We start from the raw sequence: 23,900 nt of genomic DNA on the forward strand, positions 1-23,900 counted from the left end.
CTAGATTTCTCTCTCACATGGCAGTGTAAAATGGCAGCTTCTGCCAGTCTCTGCCTTCTCCTCCAGGCTCCATTGCTTTCAGCTTCTGGACTTTCCTTCTATGGCTTTCTTTCTCCTCAGTTCCACAGATTTAAGCTTCTTGCTCTTGTAGCTTTCTTGCTTGGTTTCTATGGGCTCCAATCTGAGCTCATGGGTCTTTTCTCTCTCCTCTGTATATATCCATCCCGTTTTTAAAGGTCTCAGCAAGAGGATTAAGACACACCCTGGGTCATGCCTTACTGAACTAATCTAATCCAAGACCCTCAAATGAAGTAATTTAATCAAAATTTTCAACCTATAATAGCTTCATAACCACAGTAATGTATAAACTCTAAGTGCATTAACTTCTGGGTCCATCCAGCTTCAAACTCTCACAGATAGCCACCCCCATTTCTCTTTTTGTCAATATTTTCAGGGTGCAATGTTTTCCATCTTTTCCATTTCCATTCTTTGAATTTCAGACTTTTTGTGTCTTTGACTCTAAAGTATATTTCAGACTATATATATGTACTTATATAACATTTATTTTATGCATGATACCAACAACTGACTTTTGATTATAGTGTTTAATCCATGAGTATTCAAAAATTACAGATAAATTAGGATTTATGTCTGTCATTTTCCTACATTTTCATGTAGTATATCTTTCTTTATTCTGTATCATTCTATTACTCCTTTCTTTAGTGTTAAATATTTATTTAGTACTTATTTACTTAACATAATATTTGTAATACATAATATATTTATTTAGATTTTTAAATTTTATTTCGTGTTAGATATTTTCTACTGTACAAATTTAATTCCCTTGCTGTTCTTTTCTTTATATTTTACAGGATTATTTTCTAATTTTTTAACCTGGGAAGATTACTATTAACATCAAAGCTTAGTACAAAATGTAATCTAGGTCAGAGTAATAGCAACTTAATTTCAGTTGTGTGCATAAAAGTTTCTTATCTGTAGCTCCATTCCCTTTCTCCTCCACTGGGCTACTATTTTCACAGAAATCACCTCTTTGTACATTATATGTCATCAGTATACATTTATAAATATTTTTATAATAATCTTCTAAATCACATAGTACAAAAAAGGGCTATTAGCAGAAATGTAATTCTACTGTCTTTTATATTTACTTATATACTTTCCCCGGTGCTCTTTATAGATTTAAATTATTTTTTAGCATTCTCTTCTTTTAGCCTGAAAGGCTCTCTTTATTATTTCTTGTACCTCAAGTCAACTGGTGATGAACCTCTCAGTCTTTGTTTATCTGAAAGCATTTCAATTTATTTTTGAAGGATAACTTTGGATGTTATAGAATTCTTGGTTAATAGTCTTTTTCTTTGAACATTTGAATATACAATCACATTGCCTATGACCTTGGTGTTTTCTGATGAGAAATCAGTTCTTAATCTTTTTGAGGATCACTTATGCATGATGAATCACTGTTCTCTTGTTTCCAAGATCTTTTATTTGTCTTTGTCTTTCAGTATTTTTACTATCATGTGTCTGTGTGCTCTCCTTGTGTTTAAACTACATGGAATTCTTTGAGTTTTTGAATGTGTAGATTGAAGTTTTCTATACAATTTTGGGAAGTTTTGGGCCATTATTTCTTCAAATAGTTGTGTGTCCTTTTTTCTCTGTCTTCTCTTTCTGGAACTCCCATTATACATATGTTGGCAAAATTTCTGTTGTCCTACAGATTTCTAAGGCTGTATTCATTTTTCTTAATTCTTTTTGTTTTCTGGTCTGCAGATGGTTTAAGCTGAATTTACCTGTAAGAAAATTAATTGATTCTCTCTTCAATCATCTTAAATCTGCTGTTGAACCCCTCTAGTGTATTTACCATTTCAGTTAGTGTAATTTTCAATTCCAGAATTAATATTTGATTATTTTTATAACTCTATCACTTTATTGATATTCCCTAATTGGCTCAACATCTCTCTCAAACTTTTGTTTAATTACTTAGACTTTCCTTTAGTGTTTTGAACATATTTAGTATAGCTGATGCAACATTTTTGTGTGGTATATTCAACATCTGTTCTTTCTCAGGGATAGTTTTTACTGAATCTTATTTGATTGTTTGTTTTCTATTTATGGACCAAAGTTTTTTTCTTGCTTCTTTGTGTGTCTCAGATGAAATATTAAAAATCATTTGTATATGGTGATTTATGAAAAACTCCAGATCTGTTTTTCCCTGGTTGTGAGGCTGTTGATTTTCAAAACTACAATAGAACTGAGGAAAGGGAATGGAATAGGGCAGAGTAAAATTACACAGTGCTCATTGTTCTTACAAAGACCCAGAATTTGTTCTTGAATCAACACTCCTTGGGTCATTACAAGCCTGAGAATCATCCCAAGAGTTCTCAAAAAATTGACTTTGACACTTTTTTGCCATGGGTTTCATTGCTCTTACTCTTATGAAGGAGTGGCTTTTTGGAGGCCTTTGTTTTATTCCAAATATGCCTCCTCTCCTGTGAGATTTTTTTTAAAAATATAAGATTACATATTCCCTTTAAAAATATAATCCTCTTATTTTCTATATCACATAACATTACCTCAAATTTTGAGATAGACATTTAGGCATTTGCCTATGGCTTCCTCTCCAGTTTCTTATTCCATGATCTCTATTGTTCACTATATCCCCAAAACACTGACCCTCTTTTCCTTCCTTAAACATGTTGAACCTGCTCCCACATTAGGCTGTCCTCATTTAGGATTTGTTCTTCCCAGAATGTAATTCACTCAGATTTTTTCTTAGTCAGATTTTAGCGAAAATGTTACCATCTCAAACAGGCCTTCTCAATATAACTTAAACTCCAAAGTTTTCACTACCACATCAACATATTTACTTTTATTCCCAGAATTTGTCATTACCTGAAATTATTTTATTTTATTTTTTGTTTATTGTTTTTTCCTTTTCCCTCACCAGAATATAAGCTCCATGAGATTTTTTTGTAACCTGCTTTTGGTGCCATGACTGGAATAGAACTCAGTATTCAAATGTGCCTCCATTCATCAATTTTCAAGGATGAATTCATGAATAAAGAATAAATGCTTAAAAGCAGCCTCAGATCACAGAAAATGATGAAGTAGAGAAGCTTCAGGAATTGATCCTTCTGCTGAAGTTACTATTGTACCAGTAAGAATAGACTGAAACAACTATTTTGGAACTTTAGTGCAAATTCAAACATTTGCAGTATCCACTGGAGTGTTTGATGAATAAACAGGCTGGTAAATTTCATTGAATTTAGGAGTTTCTTATAGAAGATACAATCTGACACACTGCAGCCTTGTCATAAGGAGCATTGGGAATGCAGCTTATGAAAATTGTGGACGCTAGTGTGTGCAGTAAAGATCTTGTCCTCAAAAAATTGGGGCTGTGTGTTTAGATCATTGGTTTTGATTACTGAGGGTCCAATGCAGCAATTGGTCATTGTTTCAGCAATGGGCTGAAGAGTTGAAATGGTTTCCCAGCAATGTTGACCAGAGGGAATTTAAGAAAACAGACCCCTTTCTTTTTCTTATTTGATCCAACCATTTAAGGAAATACCTGCCAGGGCCAGTGACCACATATGATAATGATTAAAGTCTTTGCAAAAATATTTTAAGAAAGTATTAAACAAGTGGGCAACAGCAGCCTTTATTAAGTGACAACAATAGGGAAGAATGAAAAATCTGATTTCTGGAGTTATATTAAAATTTTCAAAATGTCCAGTTTTAACAAAATTTGTACTATACTAAGAAACAGGAAAATATGGACCATTCCCAGGAAAAGGAATAAAAGCAACAAACAAAAGCCAAGCAACTAAACTTAAGAAATGGGTGAAAAGACAACCAGCAAGATGGCGGTGGAGTAAGGAGCACTTAGAATCAGCTCCTGCTACAGGGATGTTAGTAAATACCCAGAGCTATTTGGAGCTAGCTGAAGCACCTGTTTAGGGGTTACAGGAGACCAGAAGAGCATCCTGCAATATCCTTGAAGGAATGGAAGGAGAAGACTGCCCATCTACAGAAAAGGTACATAAATAGAGTATGTGGTGCCCATCCTCCACTAGAGGCACAAGCTGCCTCAGAAGTTGTTCCAAGGCTAGAAATGGAAGCTCCATTTCTCAAAAACAAGGGAGGAAGAGACAGCTGGGCACCAACTTCAACTACTGATGTTGTGTAAATTCAGCAGGCTTAAGTATAATCTAAGAACAGCTAAACTTTGAACATCTCCAAGTAGAAAGAGACCAATGGCTGCCATCTTAACTCCACAACTGGCACAAAGAGAAGCAGGGTGGACTGAAAATCACAGTGCTGGTAGGTAGCAGCTTCTTTCTATCCAGATCAGATTGCAGCTCTAGCCTAAGTCCCAGCCCCACCTCCAACAAGGAGGAAGCAGGGGGGACCTGTGCCAGCTTTTCTGGGAAATTAACACCCAACCCACAGAGGCTGGTAGTTATCATACTTTGACAGTGAAAGCCACCCCAGGAGCTATTCCATGGGTGGAATTGGAAGCTCCATTTCCTGAAATCAGGGGAGAAAGAGAGTTGGCTACTGATTCCGGGTACTGATAAGTAGACTCAGCTGGCTAAGGTATAACCTTAGCAACAGCTAGGGTGCAAATTTGTCCAAGTTGGAAAGAGGTCAGTAGCTGCCATTTTGACTCCACCCCCAGCATGAGAGGAAGTCAGGTTGAGCAAAAATCGCCAGTTAAAAACTGTTTTCGTTCACCCAGATAGGCCTGCAGTCCTAGGCTAAGCTTCAGCCCCACCTCTGGCAGGGAGGAAGCTGGCAAGCCCTGTACCAGCCTATCCAGGTAACTGTAGGTAATTTTGGCCAGCAGAGACTGAATAACTGGAAGCCTACCGAGGCAACTACAGTCATCTTGGACCCACACTGAAGTGATTGCTGTCCACACCTGTAGCTCCATTCTAGCCCCAGGCAGGGGAGAATACGGAATGAAGTTTCATCAGACTCTCTGGGCAGCTGCAGTCTAGGCCTGCCTAAAGGGTTATTCCACACAGCTATAACTCTGTCCCTACCCTGGCAAAGGAGAAAGTTATGAGAAGCTTCATTCGGCCCTGGGGCTGAGGTCAGCTTGACCCTCCACAGCTTATAGAACCAACTACATCCTTGACTCCTACTGCACAAACAGCAAGGGAGAAAGGGCAGGGAGCCCTAAACTAAAGAGAAAAACTGCACCCAGAATAAATACTCTAGTAAGCCAGGTGCCAAGACACCAACAAAAAATTACAATCCTCACCAAGAAACAGGAAGATATTGCCCAGTTATAGGAACAAGATAAGACTCCAGAAGACATAAAGGAGTTGAGACAAGTAATCATAGAGTTCAAACAAATCTCCTTAATAAATTTAATGAGACAGCTAAATAAGGATATTAAGAAGATATTGGATGGGCACAAAAAAGAATTTGAAAGCTTACATAGAAAAATAGCAGAGCTTATGGAAATGAAAGGCTCAATAAATGAAATTAACAAAAACATTGGAATTATATAATAGCCTTTGAGGAGGCAGAAGAAAGGATTCGTGACCTTGAAGAAATGGTCTCTGAAAGTGAACATACAAAAGACCAGGTGAAGAAAAGAATGGAAAAAATTGAACAAGGTCTCAGGGAACTAAATGACAGCAAGAGATGTGCAAACATGTGTCATTGATGTCCCAGAAGGAGAATAGAAGGGAAAAGGGGAGAAGGAATATTTGAAGAAATAATGGTAGAAAATTTCCCAACCCTATTGAAGGACATAGATATCCATGTCCAAGAAGCACAACAGACTCCCATCTGAAAATATCCTAATAGACCACCTCTGAGACACATACTAATCAGAATGTCAAATGCCAAACACAAAGAGAGAATTCTGAGAACAGCAAGAGAAAAGCAATGCACAACATATAAGGAATACCCAACAAGATTAGGTGCTGACTTCTCACCAGAAACCATGGAGGCAAGAAGTCAGTGGTATAATATATTTAAGATATTACAAGAGAAAAACCTCCAGCCAAGAATCTTATATCGGGCAAGATTGTCTTTCAAAACTGAGGGTGAGTTTAGAATATTCACAGATAAACAGAAACTGAGAGAATTTCTAACCAAGAGACCAGATTTTCAGGAAATTCTAAAGGGTGTGTTAGAGCCTGAAAAGAAAAGACAGGAGAGAGAGGCCTGGAAGAGTCTAGAAATAAAGATTATATTAATAAAAGTAACTAAAAGTATCAAAAGAATGGTAAAAATAAAATATGGAAGATAAAACTCAAATAGTCAGGAATAAACTTAACCAATGATTTAAAGCACTTGTATTCAGAAAACTGCAAATCTATGTTAAAAGAAATAAAAAATGCCCTAACTGGAAAAACATTCCATGCTCATGGATTGGAAGACTACATATCATTAAGATGTCAATTCTACTCAAATTGATAAACAGATTCAATGCAATCCTGATAATTCCACCAGCATTTTTTTTTTAATTTGAAAACAGGATTATCAAATTTCTTGGAAGGGTAAGTGTTCCAGAATAGCCAAAAATATCTTAAAAAGGAAAAGCAAACTCTCATGTCCAGACTTGAAATCATATTACCTTGTTATAGTGGTAAAAACAGCATGATACTGGCATAAAGACATACACACAGACCAATGTAACCAAATTAATGGTTTAGAAACAGACCCTATGGCCAAGTGATTTTTTACTAACTTGTCAAACCCACACAGCGTGGTCAGAATAGCCCATTCAAAAAATGGTGCTGAAAGAACTGGAAATCCATAGCCAAAAAAAGGAAAGAGGACCCCTATCTTACACCTTATACAAAAATTAACTCAAAATGGATCAAAAACCTAAAAATAAAACAAGAACCATAAAGCTTCTAGAAAAAATTGTTGGAAAATATCTTCAAGACTTGGTGGTAGGTGGTGAATTCTTATTGGAGATAAGAGGTGGACTGAGAAAGACTACTGGTGTTTAATGTATGTAGAAATTTTACTTATCTTTACTGTAAAAGTGTGGAGATGTATATAATGGATTGTAACAAATAGTGAATAACAGCTAGTTTATAAATGGGGCTGTGGCTGAAAATGGTAGTCAAGATATATAAAAGTCACTTGGCAGAATGCTAGAGAATTATCTAGGAACTGAATAGCACAGTAAACGAAGAGATGGGTGAGAATTGTTGTTGATGGTACATATACAAGAGTGTCCTTTGTGAGCTAGAACAAATGAGCATCACTACTGCAGGATGTTGGGAATGTGGAGAAGCATGGGTAAAATACAATTGTAGTGACATATGGACTGTGGTTAGCAGTATTAATATAATATTCTTGCATCTGTGCCAAAGATGTGTTGATAATGGGACAGTATGAAAAATGTGTGCCAAATGTACACTAGGGATGTGGTAACAATCAGATGATATCTTATCTGTAAGAAGTGTTCCACCACAGTGTGGTATGTTGATAGAGGGGTGTTGTTTGGGAATTCTGCACATGTGCATGATTATTTTGTAAGTTTACAACTTCTGTCATAAAAATGTATTTTAAAAATAATGATAGGGTGGATTGTGGAAAAAATACACCAAATGTAAGATAAGGACTATAATTAGTAGTATGATTTTGACAATATTCTTTCATAATTTGTAATAAATGTCTCACAATAATGCAAGGTGTTTGTGGAGGGTTGATGTATGGGACCCCTGTATGATGTTATTCATGTTTGCTTTGTAAGTTCACAACTTTTTCTATATACTTATCATTTATGTAAGTTCATCTATAAAAGATATAAAGATAATAATATTAATAGGGTGGGTTGGGGGAAATAATTTGGTTAGTAGTAATATTTTGACAATGCTCTTTAATTATTAGTTAAAAATGTTTAACAACAATGCAAGGTATTGCTGGTAGGGTGAGTTATGGGAGTCTTGTATGATGTTACATATGTTTGTTTTATAAGTTCACAACTATTACCATACACTTATTGTTAATGTATGTTTATGTATGAGTGATATACTTCAATAAATTTTTTAAAAAATGAATAAAGAACTTGAGTAAACATTTCTCCAAAGAAGATATACGTATGGAAAACAAGCACATGAAAAGATGTTCAACATCATAGTCACTAAGGAAATGCACGTTGTCTTAGTTTTCCAAAATCTGCCAATGCAAAGGACCAGAAATGGGTTGACTTTTATATGGGAATTTTATTTGGGGATAAAAGCTTTCAGTTCCAAGCCCATGAAACATCCAAATCAAGGGACCCTCAGAGATACTGTCTTACCAAAATCAGCTACTGGTAATCCTGGTGTCCCACCACATAGTGATCTGGCCTACAGTAGCAGGGTTTGTCTCCTCAACCTTGAACTGCTTCATGGGGCCAGCCTCTTGAGGGCTTCGTGCTTAAGTCATCCTCTAGTCCTCTCTCACGTGGCAGGATCAAAAATGGCAGAGCTCCCTTTTCCTATGTCTCTTTCTGTATGTCTCTGTTTATATCAGACCCCACAGAAGGGTGGAGACCGAATCTGGTCACACTGCCCAAGCATAGTCTAGTCAAAAGGGCCTCACACATTATGGCTTAGTTCATAAACATAATCTTTCTCTTTTTAAGATTCATAAAAACTTTCTAATAATCACACACATCAAAACAATATATATGAATGTGATTAAAAAGGGAAATGTTAGATTGTATTTAAGGTAACAAAAATAATTTTTTAAAAATTCATGGAACGATATTATACAAACGTGAACCTTAAGTTAAACCGTGAATTATAATTAATGATACAATTGTAAAAGTGTGCTGTAAGTTGTAACAAATGTTCCACAGCAATGCCAGGTGTTAATAATAGGGTGGTATATGGAAATTCTGTATTTTATAAACTGCTGTTCTTTAACCCCATGACATCTCTAATAAAGAATAAAAAGCACAATAAGACACCACTTCACACACACTAGGATGGCTTTAATCAAGAAAATGGAAATTAAAAAATATTTGCAAGGATATGGAATATTTGGAACCCTTGAACATTTGTAAAATGTAAAATTGTACAGAGGCTGTTGGCAAGCAGTTTGGCTTTTCCTCAAAAAGTTAATCATGCAATTCCCAACACACCCCAGCATTTCCACTCATATATATATATATAGGTATCTCTTACTTTATTGAGCTTTACTTTATTGCACTTTTCAGCTATTGTGGGGTTTTTTATTTTTTTTTACAAATTGGAGATTGTGACAACCCTGCATCAAGCAAGTCTTTTAGCATCATTTTTGAAACAGCATGTGCTTACTTCATGTCTTTGTGTCACATTTTGGTAATTCTCATATTTTAAACTTTTTCTTTATTATCCTCATATCTTATATGGTGATCTATGATCTTTGATGTTACTACTGTAATTGTTTTGAGGCACCATGAACCATATAAGTTGGCTAAATTAATTGATAAATTTTAAGAGTGTCCTGACTGCTCCACTGACCTGCCATTCCCCTCTCTCTGTCTTTTCAGACCTCCCCATTTGCTCACATACAATAATATTTAAATTATCCAATTAATAACTTTACAATGACATCGAAGTGCTCAAGTTCACATCTCTCACTTGAAATCAAAAGCTAGAAACAATTTAGCCTAATGAGGAAAGCACACCAAAAACCAAGATAGGACAAAACCTAGGTCTCTTGTGACAAGCAGCTAGCAAAATTGAGAATGCAAAGGAAAAGTCTGTGAAGGAAATGAAAAGTGCTACTCCTGTTAAAATGTAAATGATATGAGCATGAAACAGTTTTGTTGCTGACATGGAGGAAACTTTAGTGTTCTGGATAGAAGATCAAACCAGTCAAAATATTCCCTTAAGCCAAAGCCTAATCCAGAGGAATACTCTAATTCTCTTCAATTCTAGGAAGGCTGAGAGAGGTACAGAAGCTGAAGAAAAAATGTTTGAAATGATCAGAGGTTGGTTCATGAGGTTTGAGGAAAGAAGCTGTCTCCATAACATAAACAGTACAAAGTGAATTAACAGTGCTGATATAGAAGCTGCAGCAAGTTATCCAGAAGATCTAGCTAAGATAATAGATGAAGGTGGTGACAATAAACAGCAGATTTTCAATGTAGACAAACCAGCCTTATATTGGAAGAAGATGCCTTCTAAGAATTCCATAGCTAGAAAGACTTCCATGGCTTCAAAGGGCAGGCTGACTTTTCTCATTAAGGTCTAATGCTCCTAGGACTTGAGGTTGAAATCAGTGCTTATTTATCATTCCAAAAAGCCTTGAGCCCTTAAGAATTATGCTAAATCTACTCTGCCTATTCTCTAGAAAGCAAAAATCAGGATGACAGCACATCTGTTTACAACAAGCTTTACTGAATATTTTTGGTTCATTATTGAGATGTACTACCTTAGGAAAAAAGATTACTTTCCCAATATTACAGCTTATTGACAATGCATCTGGTCAACCAAGAGCTCTGATGGAGTTGTACAGTGAAATGAATGCCTGTTAACACAACATTCATTCTGAAGTCCTTGAATCAAGTGTAATTTTACTTTCAAATTTTATTATTTAAGAAATATATTTCATAAGCTGCCATAGATGGTAATTCTTCTGATGATCAGGGCAAAGTAAACTGAAAACTTTCTGGAAAGGATTCAACAATCTAAATGCCATTAAGAACATCTGTGAATCCTGTGAGGGGGTCAGAATATCAATATTAAGAGAAGTTTGGAAGAAGTTGATTCTAACCCTCATGAGTGTCTGAGTGGTTCAAGACTTCAGTAGAGGAATTAACTGCAGACATATTGGAAATAGCAGCAGAACTAGAATTGGATATGGAACCCAAAGATGTGACTGAATTTCTACAGTCTTCTCATAAATTTTTCATGGATGAGGAGTTGCTTCTTATGGAAGAGCAAAGAAAGTGGTTTCTTGAGATTGAATCTACTCATGATGAAGATTCTCTGAATATCGTTGAAGTGACAACAAAGTAGTATGTGACATAATATTAGTTGACGAGCAGTAGCAGAGTTTGAGAGGATTGAATATAATTTTGAAGAAAATTCTACTGTGGGTAAATTACTGTCAAACAGCATGAACTCTTTCATGAAGAAAGAATCAATTGATACGCCAAACTTCATTTTTGTCTTATTTTAAGAAATTGCCACAGCTACCCCAAACTTCAGCAATCAGCAACCTGATGAGTCAGCAGCCATCAATATCTAAGCAAGACCCTCTATCAGCAAAAGGGTTATGACTGGTTAAAGGCTCAGATGTTGGTTAGCATTTTTTTAAACAATAAGTTATTTTTTAATTAAGGTATGTACATTGATTTTTTTTTTAGATAAGATGCTATTTTATATTTAATAGACTACAATTTCTTGTAAATATAAATTTTATATGCCCTGGAAAACCAAAAATTTCATGTGACTTGCTTCATTGTGATATTAGCTTTATTGTGGTGGTCTGAAACCAGACCTGCACTATCACTGAAGTATGCGCATACCCAAGTAAAATGGAAACATATGTCCACACAGACACTTATAAATGAATACTTATTTTAGAATTATTCATAATAGTCAAAGGTGCAAACAATACCAATGTCCATCAATGGATGAATTGGTAAACAAATTGTGGTATATAAATATAATGGAATATTACTCAACCATAAAAATGATCGAAGTACTGATACATGTTGCAACTTGGATGAGCCTGAATAATATTATGTTAAGTTAAGAAAGACAGACAGACACAAAATGTCAAAAGCCATATGATTCTCTTTATATGATATATTCAGAATAGAAAAATCCATGGGGAAATAAAGCAGATTAGAGGTTAAGAGTGATTGGAGATGGAGGGTAGTAATGGGGGGTGATTACTTAAGAGGTATAGAGCCCTATTCTGAGGAGATGAAAATGTTTTAATTCTAGAAAGATATGGTGTTTGGAGAATATTGTGAACACATTAAATACCACTGAATTGTATCCTATTAATGGATAATTGTATGCTATGTGAATTTCATATCAAAAATAAATTTTGAAAATAGAATGAATGTTTAGAGTCTCATTGCCAACTCTATTTTTACCTATCCTTACTTACTAATGCCTGAAAGCCTCAAAAACTAAGCATTTAATAGTCAACAATTTAAAATGGAAAGGGCTAAAGATCATTAGGCTTTGGTAGGTTATATAGTATGAAGATTTGTAAGACAGCAAAACATTAGGTTGTAGAGGGTCATTTTTACTAGCAATAAGTACTCTGAAAAAAAAATGAGGTTTTGTGGATGTCTTAGTTAAACTCAACACCTTTTCCCTTCTGTTTCCCAATTCCCATTGTGCCCTTCCCACCACTAGAGATGATTCATATCCAAGTTTTCTCTTAATAGCACCTTCCCCTACTTGATTTCTAGGTTCTGCCAAATGAAGGCCAAGTCAGTATGAAACAAAGAGAAAAAGAAGCAGGTCAAATAGAAGAGAAATCTTTTTAGAGATTTGAAAGCTGAAAGAAATTTGTCATTCAGTCTTTGATTGAAAGTCAATGTTAAGAAATGTACAAGTGTGGAACATCTTTGAAATTTCTATTATAAAACAAAAAATTCTGGAGGTAATTTTCCATTATGTTATCCAATGTCCCTTGAAGGAATTTGAGAATATAATGACATTGTTCTGTAAACAAACTTTTCTTTGCTTCGATAGAATATGCTTAAAATGTCAGAATTTTAAGAAAGCATAGCCAACTTGTAATGAATGTATCAGTATTTGGCTCAAGAGAGTGCTTAGAACAGAATACTTATTGAGTCCATTCTTAAAAATAAATGAGTATATTAATGAATTATTGTACTTATTATATAGTAATTAATTAATATATGGATGACATTGGTATACAGTTGATCAGATGGTCTTGTGAGCCAAAGAGTATTTTGATTATCTTTCCCTTAGTCTTTTATATGGCCATGTATACAAGCACATGTAAAAGCCATTTTAACAATCTATAGATTCTATAAAAAGATATATCCTGCCATATGTGAAAACAGAGCAAGTGAATTCTGAAATGATATAAGGCAAACATTATATTTAAGAGGTCATTGGAATACTTTTCCTCCTTTACTATAAAATCTTGTGTAGTATCATCATAAATACCTTGAGAATCAATACCTCATGAAAACTGACAATCAGGATGGGGATATAAATGGCTAAAGGAGAAAATTTGTGGAAGCAGTAGAAATTCAGAGTTGGCTTTATTCTGGTTGGAAAGATAGCAGAAGAGAATGTGACAAATTCTTATGGAAGCATTAGGAATGGGTCTAGGGAGGGAGACTTTCTGAGTAAGACAAAAGGACCTAGGGGTGATAGTTTTTATGAAAAATTTAATAAGGATGCCTAGATAATCAAGAAATAGAGCATTGGATGTCAGTGGGTTATGGAAAAAGTTAATTTTAAATCATAGTATATTTTATTCTGGAGGCATAAAAAATTCATTAATTAGAAGAGGCTAATCATCTAACCTAAGGGAAAATTGTATTTTCCTGTGGCTAATTTGTGCTCTGCTTGGAATTTCAAGTTGCTTCACTACTGTGTCAACAAATCTTTTATATCTTGTTATTTTTTAAAGCAACAACTGTATAAGAGGCTCCTAAAGGGAAGAAATGGTGAAACTAATCCTTTGGATTTTCCAAGATAGTAGCATTTTAAAGAAAAACAAATAAACCACACCAAAACACGGAAAAATGAAGACAAAATCCAAACTTATATATAGTTTGTAGAAAATTCATCACTGTATGCAGGTTTTATCAGTAATGAAACTTAATAAAACATAGCTAAAAGGAGAAGGGATTTTTTGAAATATTTCCTTTGTTTGCCTTCTTTGCTCTTACCTTCTGTGTTCTAATTTCCCCTCCATTATTCTCCCCTTTCCGTCTCACATCACTATTAACATTCACTTTTCTGTTTCTCTTGCTTGACAATGGTATTTTAATATATATTAACTCATTTGTGTCCTCTGAGTATTCATACCTTATTTCAATCTATGCCTACAAATTGTGGAGAGAGATTCACAAGAGAACAAGATGCTGGAAGGAACAGTAAGCTAAGAATACTGCCATCAATATTTTATTCACCTTTTGTTTGAAAAGTTATCTTTCTTTTCCCAAAAAAATCACAATTTCAGTGATTGACTTGGACCAATTATAATGCTGTCTAAGAGAAGAAAAACAATTGCTAAGTAGAGAATTTTTCCAAAACTTTTTCTGAGAAGTAGGACAGAATTTTTACCTTTCATGGAGTAGTTCTTGGGAGCATAATTAGGTCATAAAACAGAATTAGTAGCAACAATTCCCCTTGCTCACACTGGATGTATTTGGAAAGTATTAATTGAATATTTAGGCCAGAACTATAGACTAAGTAAGGAGATCAAATTGAGAGTTCCGGACCTGGGAGACTTACATGTATGATTCATGTGTTGAATGCAAGTATAAATTACATTAACTTTATATATATATAAAATTACTTTAAAGATGCTTAGATTACATAATGTTACATAAAAAATATAGGGGATTCCCATATCCCCTGCTCCCCACACCTCTACATTTTCCCACATTAACAACATCCATCATCAGTGTGGTACAGTCATTGCAATTGATGAACACATTTTGGAGCATTGCCACTAAGCGTGGATTATGGTTTACATTGTAGTTTACACTCTCTCCCACACAATTCTGTAAGTTATGACAATATATATAATGGCCCGTATCTGTCATTTCAATGTCATTCAGGATGATTTCCAAGTCCCCAAAATGTCCCTGTATTATACCTGTTTTTTCCTTTCACTGCCCGCAGAACCTTCAGTGGCCACAGCCTCCACATCAATGATATAACTTCTTCCATTGGCAGAATCATAATGTCTATAGTAAAATAACAGTAAGTCTACTTTAATCCATAGCTCATTCCGCAATCCTGAGGATTCTGGAATAATGATGCCCACTTCACCTCTAATTGAGAGGGGGCTTCTATCCCATATGGCTGATGGATGGGACTCTCTTACTTGAAGTTGTAGACTCTCTCAATTCCTTGGTATGTTGATTGTCCATCATCTCCTCCTTGTTTGTTGTCCTGAATGAATCCAATGAACTGGAGAGTAGATGTTGCAACTCTGTTGAGATTCAGGGCCCAGCTGGCATATGGAAAGCCCAAAGATTTAAGTCTCTTTGGCATACACTTAAAAACTATAGTACAAATTATAGGTTCAAATGGAAGGGACAGAAGAGCCATGTGTAGCGAAACCACAGTTGATTCCAACTTTGTCACACTGGGGAGCATAAATTCCAAGGTAGGGCCCACTGGCAAGATACCAAACTCCTGAGCTATCTGCTCTGACTATAGTGTCTGGATGTTTCCAGAGTCCTCAGGAGCCCCACTTTTTAGGTAGTACCTGCTTTGGCTGTCAATGAGATCTTGCTGAGAAATTCATAAGTGTAACCTCTGGAATGACCTCCTGATGCATGTTGAAGTCCTTTATCCTTATAAACTCATTTGTCTTTACCTTTTCTGCCTTTTGGTCAAGATCTTTTTCCAGTTGTATTGCTAGATGGTGCTTGGAAGTAATCATTAACATTTTAAAAAATATTTTATTGTTTTTTAGGAAGCTTATGATTATATGAATGTTACATCAAAAATGTAGAGGATTCCAATATATCCCACTCCCTCCCCCTCCTACACTTTCCCACCTTAATATCTTTCTTTAATGTGGTACATTTGGAACAATTGATGAAAATATATTGAAGCATTTTACTAGCCAAGGACTATAGGTTACATTATAGCTGACTCTTTGCCCAGCACAATTTTATGGGTTTTGACAAAATATATAACGGCCTGTATCCATCATTGCAATGTGATGCAGGACAATTCCAATGTTCCAAAAATGCCCCCATATTACACGTATTCTTCCCTCTCTTTCCCCCCAAACCTCTGGTAGCCATTGCCTTTATATTAATGATGCAAGTTCTTCTAATGCTAGAATAATCAGAGGTCTGCTTTAGTCGATAATTGCTTTCTAACTTTTATGTTTGTTCATTCCTCAATCTTGAGGATTTGGGGATGGTGATGCCCACCCTGTCTCTGATTGAAAGAGGGCTTAGATCCCATGGGACAAGTGGATGGAATTGTACTGCTTCCAATTGCAGACTCTCTCTGCTTCCTGGGATGAATGTTGTCCGTCATCATCTTTGTATAAATTGTCCTGGGTGAATACAATGGACTAGAGAAAAGGTGCTGCAACTCTGCTGAGATTCAGGACTCAACCTGCATGTGAAAGACTAAAGACTTAAGTCTCTGGAACATATATTTATCAAGTATAGTGCTAATTATAGGTTCAAACAAATTATATTACGTTTTGAAAATTTCTTTTAAAATCATATGTAAAATATATAGAAAACAACTCTTGTTAACCTTAAAAATTCTCACTCATGAACTTAGTAATGCATTAAAAATATCAGTTCCATTTATTCAGCATCTATATGTTTTGAACTTTGAGTTCATAATATTACATGCTGTATGTTAGGATTATATAATCTTTAGTGACTTTTAATAGCCAACGTGCTTAAGTGAACCAACTGGATTCTTCATAATCATTTAATATCTACAATTTCGCTTTTGCTCAACAATCTGAATAATTAAATTGACTCACCGACTTTCCTTTAGCATATTAATTTTACATAAACCAAGACAAACAGGCATTGATGAGATGTTCTGCACTGAAGTTTTTCAGGGGTTAGTTTCCAAATAATTTTTAGAAATATATTTGTATATGCTCAAACAATTATATTTGCCCAGAACTTTTAATATTCTTGGTATTATGAACCTCATGGATAGCTGAAAGTTTTAAACCAGTTTTGACTAGCCCAGTCATGCATACATAAAGGTTAAAAGTACTCTCCCTTTTCTCTATCAGGTTAAAAGTTCTCTCTCTCTCTCTCTCTCCTTCCCTCCCTCCCTCCCCTCTCTCTCTCTCCTTCTTTCTCTATGGATATGTGTATATATATATATAGTATATATCTACTCTGTGTGTATTTTGTGTTTATATAATGCATGCATACACACACACATGCAAACACACACAAGTTAAAGAATCACGTAGAAAAAGTCCTGTCTTACATGTTTTTCAACAAAAGTGAAAAACATTTTTCAGTGCTTTTGAATCTTGATTGAATCTCTCCTTTAAAGATTTTACTATAGGGTTTACCAACAAATATCGAAGGATACCCTGCTGCATTCATGAATTTCAATGTTGCCATATCCCATTTGATGATGTGATCTGGGAAACAGAAAGCAAGAATAAATGCCACAGCTCCTGATTCCTTCTGATGTTTGGGGCTTAGAAAATCAGAACATATGGGTATCCTTTACACAGTGATCAAATGATACAACATCAGAGAATCTAAAATGGTGGGAGCAAACTTTGCTATCTATTACAGTTCAGAATATCTTTGAGACAGAAAACATGCACTCTAATTCAAGAACAAAGTCTGTTACCAGATACCCAGTTTAACATTAAATCATTCTAAGTTTGGTGGGTATTATGTATAAGCCAGCCCAACTTCTTCATGTTCTTTTTGAAGAAACTGTTATCTAGGAGGATTCATGACTGACCTAAGGCCACAGAGTAGTGGTGCTAATCAATGTCTCTTAGTTTTCTTCGTCATGAAGGCATACTTTAATAATAGTAAAAGATCTATGGAAGGGAAAGACCTGAGAGTCAGCTGAAATGGATTCTGTTCAGGCCATGACCAAACAGTGGAGATGTATTTTTCACAGTGGCTACATTCTAAAGTGTGATAGTTAGGCTAATGTGTCAATGCAGGCAGGTAATTGTGCCCAGTTGTTTGGTCAAGCAAGCACTGGGCTAATGGTAACACAAGGACGTTCATGGACTTTAGTCACCAGCATAGATAACTGATTACATCTACATCAAACAAGAGATTGCTGTCAGCAATGAGTAATGAGTGCTTTATCCAATCAATTGAATGCCTTAACAGGAAAAGTGATTTCAGCATTCAGAGAGAATTTCCCAGCTTATCTTTGGATAACGAACATCTCCCAGAAACTCATCAAGGACCTTCATTGAACTTTCATTGCAGCTGTGGTTTGCACTCTTCCTGTAGAACCCGGACTTGTGCATCCCCACAGTCACATGAGGGACTTTTCTAAAATCTTATACTATTGACAGATATCTCCTGTTAATTCTGTTTCCCTAGAGAACCCTGAGTAATGCATCAAGTCAATGAATAAGGTTGAAATTGAGAAATATAAAAATTAGTCTTGAAAATCCCTTTCAGTTATACATAATGCATGGTATATGTAAATAAATTCAACTTGGTCACTTTTTCTTCCACCAGTGGCACAGATGAAGAAATCAAATAAGACTTAGGGGCAATTTTGTACAAAAGATGCCAGATTTTTGTTTGCTTGGTGGGTTATATATTTTGCAGAGTCTTCATAACTAAATTAACTGTCTATAAGATGGGTCTCCTACGTAATGAGTTAGGTGAACTTGGGCAAGTAACTTAACGCTTAACTGAAGTTTTTGTTCATCTAAAGACTGAGTCCCTGTTTTATTTTGTTTTTTAAAATCAACTAGTCTAAGATTTCTTTCAACAGTAAAATATTATCATGTTAATATATAATGATATCCAGGTATTAATTAAAATTATAGAGATACTCAGACTTACTAAATTGAAGGGCCTTAATCTTCATCATATCTGTGTACCCCTTTATATCTAACACAAAATCTTAGAATCTTATACATGATATCTTCTTGATATATATCTATATTTATTACATGATTAAGTATAGTATGTATTTAATTGCTGAGTAGTCATGTGATTCAGAAATCTGAAAATTTTTCTTTCAGTATTACTGCATTTAAAACTCTAACTTCTTTCTAATGTATTTAAATTTCTACTTAAATCTCTTCCATTTACAATTATTGAAATTTTATTTTCATTGTTAGGCTAATAATATACACACACATGCACATAAAACTCCATCTCTACATATAGACAGATATGTACTTATAAATACAACAAATTAATCCCCAACAGTATGTTTTATTTTACACCATAAGCAATTGACAAAAAAGCCTCACATGCTTTTGGCTTAGTATAAACTACAAATAAATTATAAGAAGATGAAAGCCCCAAGATAGATATGGGTAGCTAGATGGCCTCCAGCATTGTCCAGTATAACAAAGAAGAGCAGTTATCTCATGGATCCATGCAAATTATAATTCCACGGGAAAACAAACAAGCAGATAAGATAAAAACCACAAACAAAAACTTTTTCTCCTTTCAAAGTATGAAAACTAAGACAGAGAAAAAAAGGATGGTGTTTGCCTTGCATTAAAATGTAAAATTGCTGCTACAGCATATGGCAATTTAGGGGTCCCCCAGTACCAGCGCTATACAACACGCCATCCGTGAGGTGTAGAACACAGAACTCTCCATGTGACTGCCTTAATGTCCATAAAAGGGCTCCGCACCTCCCTTGTTACAAATGATTACCAGCTGTTCTGTGTTGTTAATCAAAAAGACTTTGTGTTTACATCGAGGGCAGACCAAGGAAACTTTTGTGGGCTTCTTGGCTCCTGGCCCAGGTTTTACAGGATTCTAGGGTTTTTGTTGGAGTTTTGAAAATGTTTAGTAGGCTCCCACTCAGGCAGTCAAATCACCAGGTAGAAAATACTCCATAACTAGGTTGATGTTAGTGTTTACCCCTACAGCTGACAGCCAGGGCAGCTGGCTTTAAAAGAGTTGCTTTCATTAAGTTACCTCTCACCCAGTGAAGCTCACTTTGAGAACACTTTCCTTCACTTATTTAATATCAAGACTTCATCACTGAGGTTGTACTAATAGAGCCTGGGACAAACCCCATCAGAGATAATCCCTTATCAGAAAATAGTTTGTTACTTTAATGAAGCCAAATCTATGTACTAAGTTAGCAAATTCACATATTGTTGAGTTGTATTCTTATAATATTAATGGCCCAAAGAGATCTGCTTATCCCTCGATAGACCATATTCCTTGCTACTGTTTTCCAAATTAGTTTATAGTAATTGCATCAAAGTTTAATGGTACAGTGTAGTTGGAGAGGTGTGGGGCACTTGCAGCAGATCTGTGCTCCATAATGCCATCCCCTACTCAAATCTGGAGGCTCCGGCTGCATTTGAATGCCTCTTCTTGCAGGATCTCTTTACCACAACATCTTTGTGTACAATATTTTCATTTATTACCTACAACTTTTGGTCAGAAATTAGGAAATAAGCAATGGCACAACAAACCCATTTACCCCAAAGAGTAAAAAGAACTGAAAGGTATCAATACAAGAGAGAAGAAAGAAACACCTTATAGCAATATTTGCTCTTCACAGATGAATGTTAACCTAAACCATAGCTTACTAAATGCTTAGGAGACCTGAAAGACAGGTGATTGAAATGGTTTCTTAAGATAAAGTAAAAAAGAAGCAGACTGCTTGGAGAGCATCAGTTTATTGGGAATGGAAAACGAAAGCAGTAAGACCTAGATGTGAACAAAAAAACATGACTCTCCATCAGATTTGAGATGATTCTGAGAATGATTGGTGACTGAACCTGAGGAATGGATTCAGAATAGGATTTCCTCTGGTATTTTACATAGTACTAAGTAGAACATAATTGGTGTTCATGACAATAGCCAGACTCCTTCATTTGCTATTTTTTAATTTTTAAAATTTTTTTTCTTCATTTGTATTTTCTTTTATCTCAATTTACCATCTATGGTATTTTTGTCATATTTTTAAATTTTGGTTTTATCAAGTAAGTGGGGAAATGTCCCAAACATCCTAGATGGAAAGAATACCTTGAATCCATATTGGATAAGTTGGACTCTGCTGTTTCCCCAAAACCCAACATGCTATATATTTAGATTGAAAACTTTTTGATTTCCTAAAACAAGTTCAAACTTATTGAGATTGAATGTGTACTGAAATGTGGAAGCTGAAAGCACAACAGATAAGAAAGAAATTTTGTTTAAATAGAATTTTGGTTTGCTTCATGTTATTTGTTTTTAGTTGTGTCAGCACATTTGTTTGGGTATGATATAGAGAAATATCATGGTGATGTCAATGTCAATTGGTATTGTGTGGCCCACTGAAATGGATTGCAGTGCCCATTATTCAGGCATTAAGATGGTGCCTTGTTGCCACAACTTTCTGATGGTTTGAATTTTCCTCATAGGTGATACAAACTCATGCTCTTCCCTTATTTGTTGGAAAACATTGCTATTAAAAACCAAAGCATATTTGGTACAGGTGCAATTACATTACATCTGTTTATTCCATTACACCATGTCTCTCTTAGTCCCTCATTTTTCTTTGCTTCTGTGATGAACAACTTTGTTTTGACTACCTGCTTTTGTGGTTTTGCATTTTTATCTCTAACTTCACAGCGCTCAAGACCCAAGAAGTTATTGTATGACAGAGAGATTTTGGCACATACGTGTACTTCTCAATTGTTATTCAAATTGTCAAATGGGATTTTTACTTTGTAAGACCATTGTAAAACAGAAGGGTCAGTACTAGGCTAAAAACAGATTCTTAGACTTGCAATTTGTAGTCAAACAGGAAGTTAAATGGCATCCCCACCAGGATTCAGGAAATCACTGTTTTGTGGCAGGACACTGTTTTGTGGCAGGATACAATTAATTTGTCCAATTAATTTCAATTGTTTAGAAAAAATTGCCTACTACTACCCATATGGCAACATTTTACAAATAAATATGACAGAATTGTTTTCCTCTGGTTGCTAATATTTTAAAATTTCTCATTGGGCTGATTGCAATCTAGATCCACCAAACCTATTGCTGTAAAATTTTTCTATGAAGACAGTTTTTCATAAAACACTTTTTTATAAATGCCAAGACCAGAAAAGATTCAAAGAGTACCTAAGGCAGAAAGTTTGAGCCAAGTTTTAGAACCACCCCAGGAGATTAAAAAAAAAAAAAAGAGAGAGAGAGAGAGAGATGGTCTGCAAACAGTAGGAGCATCACCTTTCCCTGAAGGGCATTTGAAGATACTCATCTAAACATGTAAATATACTATATAGAAAGCATTTTAGATGACTTTATTAGTCGGAATTCTTTAGGGAAACAGAACCAACAGGAGATATCTATCAATAGTATGAGAATTTATAAAATTCTCTCATGCAACTAAGGTGATGGACAAGTCCAAATTCCTAGCAAGGCAGACTGCAAACCAGGGTCTCTAATGACGGTCTTTGATGAGTTCCCAGGAGACACTAGTTGCCTTAGGTAGAGATGGAAATTCTCTCTCCGAATGTTGAAATCATTTCGCCTTTTAAAGCCTTCATCTGATTGGATAAGATGTCGGTCGCTCATGGCAATCTCCTTAGAAGATTCTAGAAGTAATCAGCCATCTACACAATCAACTCAGTGATGATTAAAGTCCATGAAGTGCCCCCATATTACAATTAGCTCAGTGCTTGCTTGACCAGACAACTGGGCACCATTCCCTGGCCAAGTTGGCACATTAGCCTCATCATCACAATGGCCAAGATAAGAGATGAGCGTTCCTGGAAATAAATATTCATGTGAATTTATAGAAAATTCATTACACAGGGACAAGTGACTTTAAGTGTGAATAGATTTATGGTAAATGACCAGTATTGATTTTAAAGGAAAAATGCAAAATTTAAGTTTTCTTGATTGAGTCAACATACTTTTATAATTCTATCAAGTATTTAGGGAAGAAGTCTTGCGTATCTCACATATGTTTCTTAGGAAAATAGAAAGGCAGTGACTTTTTTCCCATTCATTTTATGAGAGCAGTATTACAGACAAAGGCATTACAAGAAAACTAAAGTTCTCCTCAATAGTACTCATAAGTATAAATGCAAAAACCTTTTACAGAGTATCAGGAAACAGAATCAGCAAGATGTAAAAAGTATGTGCTTCTTTTTCCCTCTTTCTACTGCCTTTAGTGTGTTTCAATGTTTTTCTCAATGCCCAAAACTTGGACAAAGAAAAGGGTTTTGAAATTTATTGGAGTCACTAAACTACAAATAGGAGGGAAGGAAAGAATTAAGAAAAGAAAGAAGAAAGAAGGGAGGAAGGAAAGAAGAAAGACATGCAGGAAGAAAGGAAGGAAGGAAAGAAGAGAAGAAAAGAGAGAGGGAAGTGATGGGGTAGAGGGTAAAGATGGAAAAGAGGTTAAGGTAGAAGGGCACAAGAAATGATACCCCCATCTGGAACAGCAACTACAAGTGGAGTCACCACCTGGTTAAGTTTATAATAATCCACTCTCATCCTCCAAGATCCATACGTTCTCAGCACAGGACAAACAGAAGAGATGAGAAGGATTCAGTGGGGATCACTACCAATGCATCCGCAAGACTTTGCCAGTGACACTAATCTCTGCAGTCTCTTCAGGGATCTGGTATTGCTTTTGATTTATTATTTTTCCAGGGAGGGGCAATTCTAGTGGCTTCCATTTGGCCATTTCCTACCATAATATCCCTCACTCCACAAGTCAGGTAACTGATGTGGACATTCTGGCAGTTTCTGAGTAGGTCTATTCCAGTTACACTTTCTGGAACTTTGGAAATAACAGTAGAATGGGTTCAGGTTTCCACTGAATCTACTGTGAGATGGATCTGAGCAAAAACTCCATTGATCACTTGACCGCCATAAGCCCCTACTCTGCCTGGTGAGCTGCAGTGACTTTTGGGTCACAGTGAAATTGTTACCAGAATTAATGTAGTTTCTGAGCCAATATCTTATAATTCTTCAAATATCTGAAATTTCCTTTTCCCCAGTGCACAGTAGCCCTGGCTAAAGGCTGCAGGTCTCTTTGGGATAGGCTGGG

The sequence above is a fragment of the Dasypus novemcinctus genome, chromosome 3 (genome assembly GCF_030445035.2).
Source record: "Dasypus novemcinctus isolate mDasNov1 chromosome 3, mDasNov1.1.hap2, whole genome shotgun sequence".
In the NCBI taxonomy this organism is placed as follows: Eukaryota; Metazoa; Chordata; class Mammalia; order Cingulata; family Dasypodidae; genus Dasypus; species Dasypus novemcinctus.